The sequence below is a fragment of the Elaeis guineensis genome, chromosome 11 (genome assembly GCF_000442705.2).
Source record: "Elaeis guineensis isolate ETL-2024a chromosome 11, EG11, whole genome shotgun sequence".
Lineage (NCBI taxonomy): Eukaryota > Viridiplantae > Streptophyta > Magnoliopsida > Arecales > Arecaceae > Elaeis > Elaeis guineensis.
Genome location: NC_026003.2, coordinates 50,669,849 through 50,682,821, shown reverse-complemented (window position 1 = coordinate 50,682,821; position 12,973 = coordinate 50,669,849).

The window sequence follows — 12,973 nt, the reverse complement described above, 5'->3', positions numbered from 1 at the left end:
TCCTCTTCATGTAAATCCAAATTTTCATCTATCTCTAATCGAGTTGGTATGTCATATACGTCTCTCGGTATTATTTTTTATACAACATGCCAATTACCTCGATACTTTAGATCTTTCAAATATATTACTTATTTTGCTTGAGTTACTAATATATACGGCTCATTTTGGTACCATGTTCGTGCAAGATTTACACTGATAAATTATAAATCGATATGAATACCGATCTTTTTATTACTAATATCCCACCATTCACACTGAAATAAAATACAAAATTACTAGACTCATACTTCAGTTTTATGATATCTACCAGTACATCATAATAATCAATCTCTTTTTTTCTTTCATATCCTGTTGTAGCAATTCTACTATTCTAATCCATCGTTGCATCTCAAGCTTCCTTATGTGAAATCTCATTCCTTCAATGATACAGGATGCATAGTGATTAACCCTTCGATCAGGATCACATGCTAAATCATGCAACTAATATATCGCACCCACTTCTTTATTGAAATACTTATATTTCATCTACATCATAAGATAAAAAATTATGTTGCTTCAAATAATATTATTTATAAATAAATAAATAATGTATCACTAATGCAACTTATAAGATCACCAAATTATTTTATAAATTTTCTCCTATGTCGATCATCGACATCTGTATTATTCTCTCTACATAGTATACTCTTGTGCTCACTGCAAGAAGTTATGATTTTTAATTTTATATCGACATAAAAAAATTTTTAATCATTAAACAGTATGATAAGATGATACTTACTCAATAAAATCTTCAATTTCATCATAATTATTTGAAACATAAAAGTATGCTTTGGATAGCTCATTCATGTCCATAAATTCATATCTTCTTGCACCAATAGATCGAACTATTTATTTAAATATAGATAATGTCGGTTCATTGTCACCCCATTCATGGTCTATATTACGATCTGCACGATTGAATCTTATTTCGATATCGTCAAGATACATCGAGCAGAATGTGACACACTCGATAGCTACATATGCTTCTGCTATAGACCCTTCAAGCCTTGCTTTATTGTGTACATACTTTTTTAAGGTGCACAAGAATCTACAAATAAAAATAAATTTAAATTTTAAAAATATATTTAATCTTATAATTGATATGATAAAGTGCACATAATTTCTTTATCTTTCAATAGTATACATCCATTGATAATGTACCGGTCTGACCAAAAGAGCTTTCTTCGGAAGATGAACAGTAAAATGCATCATAACATCAAAAAATGATGGTGGAAATTTTTTTTCTAACTTACAAAGAATGAGTATAATATCCTTCTCCGATCTCTCAAGTAAGTTAATCTTTAATTTTTGACAACACAGTTCTCGAAAGAACACTCCCAACTCAATCAATGTACTTTGACCATCACTATCCAAATAACCACACCTGACCACAAGAAGCAAACGTTGCATCATCACATGAAAGTCATGACTTTTCATGCTGGAGATATTACCATCGTTGTTCCCAACACACCGGATACATTTGAAGCATATGTATCAGAAAACTTTATAATTTTGAACCATCCACAAAAATTCTTCTTTTCCTCTCCAAACAGTGAATAATATACGAGTGGTATAAAAAATCTCTCACCTTGATGAACTAAATGCAACTCTGATTGGATTCCCATTTTTTGAAAATCAAGATGAGTTTTTGTACCATCTTTTATTTTTTTTGAAATATTCAATACAGTACCGATGATATTATCATAAATATTCTTTTCAATGTGCATTACATCAAATTATGATGAACTAGTAGCCACTTCTAATATGGTAGTTCGAAAAAGATGCTTCGCTTCATCCAATTCAACTCAGCTTCAGTACGCTTTTGCTTGCGAGTACCCAATATTTTTTCAAATCAGACATTTTCAATGACTTCAAGTTGTTCTAAAATTTTTGCTCCACTTAACTCCTTAGGTGGCGGACGTCGATCGGACTTACCATCAAAATATTGGTTATAACGGATCCTCCAAGAATGATTAGTAGGAAGAAACCACCGATGACCCATGAAATATATTTTTCGTTCGTGCTTTAAATGTAAAGAGGATGCATCCCTATTGCATATTGGACATATAAGATATCCTTTGGTGCTCCATCTAGATAAGTTTTCATATGTTGAAAAATTATTTATAGTCCATAAAATCAAAGCATGCAACTTAAAATACTTCGGCTCACAGAATCATACATTTTTCCATAACTCCTTCAGATCATCAATTAAAAGTCATAGATATACATCAATTTCATTACCTGATGCTTTCAGATCCGAAATCAACAGTGATATAAAAATAAATGGTTCTTTCATGCACTTTCAAGATGATATATTATATACAACTAGCATCACAAGCCACATACTGTAAGAGGTACTCAGATTGCCAAAAAGATTAAATCGATATGTCGCTAGACCAAGCCAGATATTGCACAGGTCACTCACAAAGTGCGGATACTTTGCATCGAAGTCTTTCCACACTAAAGAGTCGGTCGGGTGGCTAAGTATGCTCTCCTCCAGAACCCGCTGCTCATAATACCATCTCATTTCTTCAGCTGTCTTTGTCGACATATACAACTTTTGAAGTCTTGGAATCAATGAAAAATATCTCAAAATCTTTTGAGATATCTTCTTTGCTTTTCTATTATCAATTTTGTATCTAGGCTCACCGTAATTCGGACATTCAATTGCTTGTTCATTATCCTTATAAAATAATATGCAGTTATTTTTGCAGGCATGTATAGGAGTATAGCCAAGTCCCACTTTTCGCATGTATATTTTTGCTTCAGAATATGATTTCGAAAGTCTCTCTCCATTGGGCAGAGCTGCTTTAATCAATGTTAAAATTTGGTCAAATAACTTCTGACTCCATCAGTTCATGATTTTAATTATAAGTAATTTTATCAAAAACTCTAACTTGAAAAACTTTGTACAATTTGGATAGAGTAGCTCTCGTACATCCCTTACAAGCTTTACAAACTGTTTAGAAGTCCCTTCTACCTCAAGTCGGATATTATGTTCATGATCAGAATTGCTTTCAGATGCAGCAATATTCATGTGTACATTTGAACAAGCATCTTAATATAAATCATCTAATAATTCTCCTATACCACTATGTTCGACAGATCCATTAGCATCACTATCATCTTCAGTATCATCATCGTCACGCACCACTTCATTCAGATCACTCTCCTTATGCCATGTCCAATAAGTATATTTTTTATCCATACCATATTGTAGCAAATGCTCCTCAACAAGTGTTATGTGATGATATACCATATTGATACATCTTTTATATAAACACTTTATCCGACTAGCACTGTTAGCCTTATGCCGTGCAAAGTTAATGAAATCTCAAACTCTTTTTCGATATTCAGACAAAAAAATATCTCTAGCATTCATCTAACTTTTGTTGATATTCATCTAACAATAAACACAAAATCATTAACAACCAAAAAAAAGTTCAGTGGTATTTTGGATCCCGATCTAAATTTCAGACTGAATCACGTTTCAAATTTCAGCCAAAATTCTAATCCAGATCTAGATCCAAATCACTTCATACAAAATAACACATATTAAAGAACACATGCAACTGAATATTTACACAAAAAATGTGTTACATTAACTTAATGAAGTAAAAATACATAATCCTATCCATTTCAAATCATTACTAACAGGTGTGGCTCTATCCCTTTCAGAAAAGTAATAATCTCATTATTGTTATTAGTAGATATTTTATCTCATTTTTATAAAAATTTTGGCAGCATCTTTCCATGGTTCTTCAAGTATACGTGTGGATATGGTGCCTACGCACTCTATCCACCATATACTCAGAGAATAATAGATAGATAACTACTGAATACCACATAATGAAATGAAATATCAACTATTAATAATAATAATATTATTACTTTTTTAAAATATCTAAATACGGGACATCCAAGTTTTGATCTCGATGAAGATCAAAACTTGAATGAGAATCTACAGCTCAATGTAATTTAAGTATCATCTTTGAACATGCATTCAAAGATAGATTTCTAATTTATCAAAAAAGAATAACTTCGTATTGAAATTTTTTCATCAAAAATTTCAATAGAATTTTCTCTAAAATAGAAATACTTTTTATATTTATAATTTCAACAGCATACAAAATAGCAAATAAAATAATTAAATTGTAACAAATAACAGCAATGTGCATTGTGTGAGTGAAAAAATAATTAATCAAATAATTAAATAATTTCAACAGTAATACTAAAAAATAATATGCAATAATTATAATTAATCAAATAATCATCAAATAATTTCAACCCGGCCTGAACCCTACCTGGCCCGACCTGCCCCATCTCGGCCCAGCCCCACCCAACCCGCCCCACCCCGACCCGACCCGAACCCGACCCAACCCAACCCACCCCGGTCCGGCTTGGACCCGACCCAACCCAGCCCGCCTCGACCCCAGCCTCGGACCCATCCTCGAAGGCCCCGGCCTGACCCAAAATTGACCCAGCCTAAACCCTACCCTGCCCGACCTACCCCATCTTAGCCTGACCCCACCTGACCCTTCCCACCCCGACCCAGCTCGAACCCGACCTGACCCAACCCGCTCCGGCCCGTCCCCACCCAACCTGCTGGACTGCTCTAGCCCTATCCCCGGACCCATCCCCGAAGGCCCCAGCCTGACCCAAAATCGATCCAGCCCGAACCCTACCAGACCCGACCCGCCCCATCCCGGTCGGACCTACCCCAGCCCGACCTGACCCACCCCGACCTGACCCGACCTGCACCAACCCACCCCGGCCTGGCCCAGCCTGACCCAAAAATGACCAGGCCTGGCCCAGCCCAGACTTAGACCCAGCTCGGCCCGGCCCGACAGGCCCCACACCGCAGGCCCCGACCCCGACCCCACAGGCCTCAGCCCGCCGTCCCCGACCCCGTCCCGCCGCCCTATCCTCAGCCCCAGCCCGCCATCTCCGTCCCAGGCCCCGACCCGCTAGACCTGGCCTGTAGGCCCCGTGGCCGCGGCCCCCCATCCCCGTCCCCAGCCCCGGCCCGAACCGCCCCCCCCCAAAAAAAGAAACTCACCTCGATAGTGGCCCGAGAACGAACGATAACGGCGATGGCTATGGGGACGGCGACGGTGACGGCTATGGGGACGACGACGGCAACGGCAGACCGAATGATGACTGCGGCCGATGAGAGGGAGAGATGCAGATGCAGGGGGAGGGGGGAGCGCGCGAGAAGTTACCGGGCTGGAGTGAGGGGGGCAACTTGAAAGAAAATGGGTTTCAGATGGGACGTGAAGGGACATGTGGCATTAGCGACAAAATTTTTCATCGCTAATAAAAAATATTCATCACTAATAATTTTAAAAAAAAAATTGCGATGAAACAATACTTTTTCGTCGCTAATAAAATCATTAGCGACGAAGAATATTTTCATCGCTAATAGTTCCCACCAAAACAAAAAAAATTTGCTAAAAAAATATTATTTTCTCCAAAAATATTATTTACGATGAAAAAAATATTTTTTATTGCTAATAATTTTTAACGATAGAAATTACCATCGCTAATAGTTTCCGCCAAAAATTTCTCGATAAAAAAGTTATTTACGATGATAATTTTCATCGTTAAATACTTATTAGTGATAAAAATTATTTTTTATTATTAATAATTACTAAAAATTATTTCTTATTTTTTAAAAAAGTTTATGTTAATTTTTTTTATTTTTAAAAAAATTTAATGCAAATTATTAGTATCCACCTAGATCAAAAAAATAAAGTTCTAATTTGGTTTAAAAATTTTCAAAATTTTAAAAATTTAAAAATAAAAAAAATAAAATTTTAATTTAAAAATCTTTTTGAAAGGAGAATGGTGAGGCTAGCTTGAAATGGGCCAGGAGTGCAACAAATAACGTGCCTCTGAATTACATGCTTGGTTGATAGAAGCAGGCTGCTTAGCTTGCCTTATCCTCTTCTCAATCTCAGTAGCTCAAAAGTATACTCCTAAAAAAATTATTTTTCAGTAACTAAAATCGACTAATTATAAATTATGATACATAAATGGTCCTCTCCAGGGGGAACCTCCACTTGATGCTGAAGTTCTATGTTTGATCATGAAGTATGACCACTCTATCTCAAATAAATAAATTATAGATATAATATTAATTTTTAGGGTCAAAAATATGATTTATTGCTCATAATTTTTATTCAAAGCTTTAGAATCTTAATTTTCAATAGCCATTAGATTTTTAGATGATTAATAATATTTTATTTTTAATTGATTATTATTATTATTATAAATTTAAGTTGTTGGTATAAATAGTACAATAATGATGTCACCACCATGGTTTAAATTATGGGCCTTCCTTGAGTGAGGAGATACTAAGCAAATATACTAAAATTGATTAACAATAAGAGTTTATATATACTTATCACTATTGGCTTTATTAGTGGTACCTCGAAAACTATGGTTGTCATTCCAAACTAATATGGAGCCCGGTATGATCTTCTCTACTCTGATAAATTATATGGGTCTTTTGTGATATTGATGTTAGTATAACAATAATTTACTAACCTAAGTCTGACAAAGAAGAACAATATCTAATATTTTTACTTTTTACATGTATATGCAATCTGACAATATCATGGCATCGATTAGAAGAGTAAGCTATTAAATTTTTAAAATTTTTAAACTATTAGCGATGAAAATTTCTATCATTAAAAAGACTTTTAGTGATGAAAAATTACTTTTCCATCGCTAATAGTTTAGTTTTTAAAATTTTAAAATTTTTTATTTTTTAAATATTAGTGATAAAAAGTATACGTCGTAAATAACCAATGGTTTTGCGATGGTAATTCAATTTATCATCGCAAATAGTTGATTATTTACAATGAATATATTCCATCACTAATTATCTTTTATTTTTAAATTTTTAAAATATACTTATTTGCGACAGATTGTGTCTTTCTGTCACCAATATATAAATATTAGTGATGAAAACTTTTCATTTAAATATTCTATAATTTTTAAATTTTTATTTTTTTCTAATTATTTATGATAAAAATAATTTATCATAAATAATAGCTTATTTGCAATGAATTTTTTTTTAAGTCATAAATATCTTACATTTTAAATTTTTAATTTTTTTTTATTTTTCAACTATTAGTGACGAAAAACTTTTCATTGTAAATTATAATTTTTTGTGATGAAAAATTTTTTTTCCATCATAAATATTTTAATTATCTATGATGTTTATGGTTTCATTGTAAATAATCTTTATATTTTAAATTTTTAAATTCTCTAATATTTTAATGTAATAATGATAAAAATTTTTATCATAAATTATAATTTTTTATGATGAATAATAATTTTTACATTATAAATATTTTAATTATCTATGACATTAATGGTTTCATCATAAATAATCTTTATATTTTAAATTTTTAAATTCTCTAACTTTTTTAAGTATTAACAATAAAAATTTTCATCGTCAATAATACTTATTTGTGATACAATATGTTATTTCATCAGAAATAATTAAATTATTTGTAATGGAGCATTATATCATAAATAAGTAATGATATTCAATTTTTTATTTTTCTTTCAATATTAGTGATGAAAATTTTTAATCATAAATAAGTTAATTGGAGATGAAATTAGCTTTTCATTGCAAAAAATTTAACTATTAACGATGAAAACTCTATAGTCACTAATATTTAGATATTTATAATTTAAATAATATTTTATTATTTATGATAAAAATATTCATCAAAAATAAGTTTTTTATTATGATGAAATTATTGTTTTCATCGTTAATATTTTTTATTTGCGATGAAAACTTAGAATTGTCATCAATATTTTTTAATTATTGATGAAAATTTGGATTTATTGTTGATATCCTTATTTACGATGGATATTTCTTTCATCGCAAATAAATTTATTGTGAAAACTCTCTTCCCTTGTAGTGTAATATCTTTGATGAGATGATGTTTGACATCGATTTTGAGAAATAGTTAGATACGATAAAGTCAAAAATTGACTCTATGTACTCGATCCAAGTATGGACCTTAGTGGATCCAATTGAGGGTATCATACCTATTGGGTGTAAATAAATTTACAAAAAAAAATAGATACCGATGGTAAGGTAGAGATCTATAAAGCTAAGCTTGTGGCTAAAAGTTACAGTTAGCGTGAGGACATTGACTATCAGAAAATATTCTCATCCGTAGCCATATTAAAATTTATCCATACTCTGCTTGCTGTTGCAGCTTACTATGATTATGAAATCTGACAAATGGATGTGAAAACTACTTTCTCGAATAGATATTTTGAGAAAAATATCTATATAGAGTAGTCTATGGGTTTCACATCTGGTGATGATGATCACAGAGTCTGCAAGTTGCAAAGATTTACATACGGATTAAAGCAAGCTTCTCAGAGTTGAAACTATCATTTTGATGAAGTGATCAAATCATTTGATTTTATCAAAAATGAAGAGGAACCATGTGTATATATAAAAGGATCAGTGGGAGTGTGATAATCTTTTTCTTATTGTACATAGATGATATTCTCCTTATTGAGAATGATATTCTCATGCTGACCACGGTCAAAAGATGGTTGTCCAAAAATTCTCCATAAAAGATCTAGGGGAAGCATCCTATATTCTTGAAATAAAGGTCTATAGGGATAGACATAAATGGATGCTTGGCTTATCACAAAAGCTGTACATAGAAAAGATGCTGAAAAGATTCAATATGAAAAATTTAAAAGAGAACTTTTACCTCTTAGGCATGTTATTAATCTCTCCAAGACGATGTGTCCGACCACATTTGAGGAAGTGCAGCGCATGAGTAGGATTCCTTATGCCTCAGCCATAGAGAGCCTCATATATGCTATGCTATGTACTCGCCCTGATACTGCCCTTGCTGTGAGTGTCATAAGTAGGTATCAGTCGAATCCAGATGAAGAGCACTGGATAGCTATGAAGAACATCCCTAAGTACTTAAGAAGACTAAGGATTTGTTTTTGATCTTTGGAGGAGATTCTGAGTTACGAGTCGAGGGCTATACTGACTCAGACTTCATGTCTGATCCTGATGATAGAAAGTCTATGTTAGGATATGTGTTCATTTGCAATGGTGGCGCAATTAGCTGAAAGAGTTCTAAGCAACCCATCATAGCGGATTTGACCCAGGCTAAGTATGTTGCTGCTTCGGATGCTGCAAAAGAAGGCTTCTGGTTTAAGAAGTTTATCATGAAATTTTTGATTATGACATCAAATGCCATACCACTCTACTGCGACAACAATAGAGCTATATTACTTGCTAAGGGCTGAGATCTTATAAAAAATCAAAGCACATCGAGCGACGATATCATATTATACGTGACTACCTTAAAAAAACATATCAAGTTATGAAGAGTAGACTCCACGAACAACGTAGCAAAACTACTGACTAAGCAATTGAGCCAATCGAAAATAAAAGTCCACCTTGAGAAGATAGAACTTAGATTTGTGGTCAATTGGCTTTATTACAAGTAGGAGATTATTAATGTATATCCTAGAAGTCATTAAGGTTGACACATTATAATAAATCTAGAACATAATTTTTTACTTAATATATTGATATGATCAATAAAAGGATAAGTTTATTTTTATTCAAGTATGATGTATCTTTGAATCATCCATGGAATTAGCTTTCGATACATATTCTCAAAGGTGTTGAGAATTAGAGACATATATTTAATTCTTAAATACTCTCGATCATAGGATCATCATGAAGATGATGATTGATTCAGATAGACTGGCATACGAATCACTTTCTTCAGGATAGATGGGTCTCTAGTCTACTGTGTAGAGATACAAAGCGACGAGTGCGGATAGTTGTTAGAGAACAACTAGCACTGAGCATGACCATATGAGAGATCACTTGGAGTTCTACTCGATCATCAGTGATTGTCTCAATGCTATAGTTATGTGACTGATCCTTTGACTTGAGATGGTACTGCTACTCGTAGTAAGACTGCTGGAGTTTAATTGACACATAAACATGGATCTTAATGAGTCCTTATAGTGGATGTGGTGACAGTTGGTCCACTGTAAGAGTAGGGTGCATCTCAAGATAGGATCTATCGATCTTAGTAGAAAGAAGTAGTCCTATGAGATTTAAGAGATTGAGTTCGAGAATCTGTGGCCACAGTAGTGTGATTGATGAAAAAAAATTTTCATTGACATCATATCTGGACTTGAGCTGATCGAATCTATCATATAACTGATGTTGAGGTTTGATGATTTATCTATGACCTGCCATCAAGTTGGGACTCACGATAGAGGAATTGAATCACACGTTAACTACACCTAGACATTCATTTCGATTCTACTGAGTTGCCTCTACATACTGCTAGGTATCACTGAGGATTGTAAGAGCTCACTAGGATTGCTCTAGATCGACAATCCTTGTTGAGTTAGAATGGAATTGTTCCGATCCATTAAAAAGAGTTTCAATGATACGATGATAGAGATTATTGTATATCTCACCATCAGATAGAATTGAACCTATGAGGTCACACAACAAAGAAATTAGGCCTGGAATAAGCAATTGAGCTTATGAAGTGTCAATTGGGTTTAGAGAAATCCGATTGGATTCATGGTAACCTTGCTAGTACATGGTTGGACTCAATTCTCTTCATATTTGGATTTCTTATTTGATAAGATAATTCAAACTAAATTATCTGCTAATAATCAAAATAAATTTGATTCATTGGACTCCAATTGTTGGGTGTCTAAGGTTATGGATCATATAAATTAAAGGTGCAAGTCCCTAATTAATTTTCTTGATAGTTATTCTTGGACACCACCTTGATTTGATCAAGTTAGGCATGTCTTTTAATTAGAGAGTCTTATGATCTGATATGGAGCATCTCTTAAGTGTGTTTTAAGGTATCAAATAATGGATGCAAGGGCTCCAATTGTTGGTGCCTAAAGGGTCTCTTAAAGTAAGTTGGATAACTTAAGTTAATAGAAAATCTAATGCAAATAGGACTTGTATTATGGGATTGAATAGGATTCAATCTTTGTACTTATTTAAAGGGACCTCCCCTAAGATCCCTAGAGTAGCCAAGCAGCAGCCCCATGCCTCTAAAAGATCCCCCCATGCCCTCTCTTCCTCTCCCTTTCTCTTCTCCTCCCTTGGACATCCACACATCCCCATCTTTGGGACGTCCCAAGTGCCTCATGCCCAAGGCTATTGGGCATCCCATATATTGCTGGTTGCTGGTATTTTGTAGTAGTATGAAGTAAGGAGAAAGGTTAGAGAAGAGGAAAAAAAGTAGATCAAGTGTTGATCACAATCCAGGCTTCATTCAGATTCAGCAGGCTGAATTTTTTTGAGAAAAAAATTTAATTTGATGAGGGCTATTTCAAGCTGATCTTGAGTGGATACCCATAGAGGCTGGACACTTGTGTGGCTATAAGAAAATCTTTTCTCTTCCAAATCTAGATTTGAGAAAAAAGATTGCAAAATAGGTATATAATTTGATCACAATCTAAATTTCAGCATATGTCAATTTCAGCACATGAACTAGATTCTTGTGATTTTATATTTTTATGCATGCATAATTCAGATTAAAAGTATTTTAATCTTATATTTTACTATGATATTTAGAAAATAAAATTTTAAAATATATATGCATATGTCAAACCCCGAAATCCACGTATAATCGTGACACCATTCATAGTGATATCACAGAAATTTTTTTTATTGAAAAATTATAACCATCCTTGGCCAAAAGGTCTATGAAATAATATTTATAAGAAAAGATGAATAATAATGACAATCATCTAAAATAATGACATTTGAATTAAGAACAAGCTAAACTTTTTCTATAGCTAGAACTGAAACAACTCTTCCATCTCCAACATTCAGGAATCGTTCGCTGTTCTCAAATTTTCTACTAACTTGAAGTTCTTGCAATGAATTACAGATATAAATCAGACTTTTGATATCTAATATCCAAGTAGTAGTATCACAAATAGAAAAAATATAATATATTATCATATAAGTATCTTGTCCAATAATCCTTTGCTGATTTCTCTTCTTAGGCCTGTTTGGATCAAGGAAAGCTAGATATAGCGAACAATTCCTCTTCTAGTCTCCAACTTCTCACAAAAGAAGCATTCTACCTTACTCTGGTCTACTTTGAACAAGTTAGTTTGATTGGACTTGAAAGTTCTAGCAGGATATCATTGTACCATACTTATCTTTTCTCTCTCAAAGGACCAATGCCCTGTTGAGGACAAATCCTCAAGTATGTCAAAAGACTTATTCAACATTTAAAATATTTCTTTCATCTAAGCATCATCGAATTTATAACTAAATTCGTCACTCATAACAGCCCTCATTAAACAATATACTGTCATACAGTCATTTAGCCACTTCTGATAAGTATCTCTAACCATCGTATCTATATTAGGAGCTAGTACTTCAGGTGCAGGATCTGTAATCATATATAAGATCCTTTCATACTCAAGAACTATTCTTGATTTTCGATACTAATTATTGAAATTTGATTCTATAAGCTTGTTGCTGTCCAACAGTGAGCGGAGCGATAAATTACTAGTCATTACTAAAAGAAAAACAAAGATCTATTAATTTATGAATTATTTAATCCTAAAGTCTTAAATTTTAGTCTCAAGGTCCTCCTACTATTTTATAAGAATTGATAGCCTCTATCTCTAATTCAAAAAATTACGTTAATTTCTTAGTAGATACTAGAATTCATATAGACTACACATAGTCCGACTATGGCTGGCCAACCCATATGTATCTATAGATAGATTCTTAACCAATTATTTTTTTAAATAATTTTTAGTAATAATTTTACCCCAGATTTTATTTTAGTAGGTTAGGACCTCCACTAAAAGTCTTGGTTAGGTCCAACCATTAACATGATCATGCTCAGCC